Here is a 1,788-nt window from a genome sequence, read left to right as displayed (position 1 = left end):
TTGTGCTGGTTTCTTTTATAACTTTGAATTTAAGTTATTTTACAATCAATAATAACATAATAAAGAGACAGAACAAAAATCACCCAGCATCCTCCCATCCTATTGGGGCAATTATGCTCATTTTCCTGTGTTCTCATCCAATTCTTCTCCATATAAATACATATTTTACACAGCTATACTGGCAATGGCACCCCACTCCAGTACTTGTGCCTGGAAAATCCCATGGACAGAGAAGCCTGGTAGGCTGCAGTCCATGAGGTCGCAAAGAGTCGGACAAGACTGAGCGACTTCACTTTGACTTTTCACTTTCATGCATTGGAGAAGGAAATGGCAACCCACTCCAGTGTTCTTGCCTGCAGAATCCCAGGGACGGGGGAGCCTGGTGGGCTGCTGTCTATGGGGTCGCACAGAGTCGGACACGACGGAAGCGACTTAGCACCAGCACCAGCATACTGCACTGCATTACCATTTCTCTGAGGCAGGCATATCACATTAGTTCCTGCTCCTGTCTCACACAGAGTCAGCTTTTCTCCACAGAAGCTTGCCTTTACCTGTCATTTCTATAAACAACAACCGATGGCGAGAATGCCTACTTCTTTATCCAGAACCAGAGAGACACTGTTGAACAATGTAAAAACCAGAAAAAAAAATCTTTTAGAAAAGACCAGGAAAACAAAGACATATTCTCTAAAACTGAAATTGAACCAAAAAATTCTAAATATGAGCATTTATCATTATTGTTAATATTACTTAGTAATTTATCCCAAAGAAATAAGCATCATCCCTAATCTACGAATGCATGTTCTCTCCTCTGATACAACAATTTCATAGCACATGAATCCCTCAAACAATATCAGCCAATAATATCTAAGAAAGGATTTGTAATAGCATAACAATAATTTGTTGTACTGATAATGTGGGAAGCAAGGATGTTGAAAATAATAATCTGTGTGCTCGTTGACCATTCAAATCCATACACTGTAAAAAATAGAAAAGTACAATAGAAATAAATGAATATATTAATAGCAGTTGTCTCTGTAGGACTATAGGTGATTCTTTCCATTTTCTATATATCTTAAAGTGTCCACGATGACCTGATAATATTTTTATAATTTAAAACTTTTCGTTTAAATACACATTGCCCGAAATCCAGTATGTTTTCTCCAATTTTATTTTTACTTATCCTTAATTATCCTGCAAGAATATCAGCCCAGAAAGGGAGAAATAAAAATAGCTAGCATTGTGTGACTGCATGGTCCATGGTCAATCTTGTGTTAGGTGTTGAGTATACATTACTAATTTAAATTCTGGAGAACTTTTCTCTTGTGAACTGTGACATATTCATATTCCCATTGATGAAGCAGAGTTTTGTGAGGTTAGAGAACTGGCCCCAGACAGATTAGTAAACGTTGAAGCTCAGGTGCACACACAGAGTCTCTAAATGAAATGTCTGTGTAACAAGTTCTAGAGTAAATTTTCCATCAGTGTTTTTGATAAAGGTCTGTGATCAATGGATACAGGATTTGCAGAGAAAATATTTTACTTTATTAGAGAGACCACTTAAAACATTTGGACAAATATAGGAAAAGACATCATCTGATTAAGAAGAAATAGTTCGATGCATGATGCTGGATGCTTGGGGCTGGTGCACTGGGACGGCCCAGAGGGATGGTATGGGGAGGGAGGAGGGAGGAGGGTTCGGGATGGGGAGCACATGTATACCTGTGGGGGATTCATTTTGATATTTGGCAAAACTAATACAATTATGTAAAGTTTAAAAATAAAATA

The sequence above is a fragment of the Bos indicus genome, chromosome 10 (assembly GCF_029378745.1).
Source record: "Bos indicus isolate NIAB-ARS_2022 breed Sahiwal x Tharparkar chromosome 10, NIAB-ARS_B.indTharparkar_mat_pri_1.0, whole genome shotgun sequence".
Classification (NCBI taxonomy): domain Eukaryota; kingdom Metazoa; phylum Chordata; class Mammalia; order Artiodactyla; family Bovidae; genus Bos; species Bos indicus.
The sequence above is the reverse complement of the archived record's forward strand: the minus strand, read 5'-3'. Positions refer to the sequence as shown.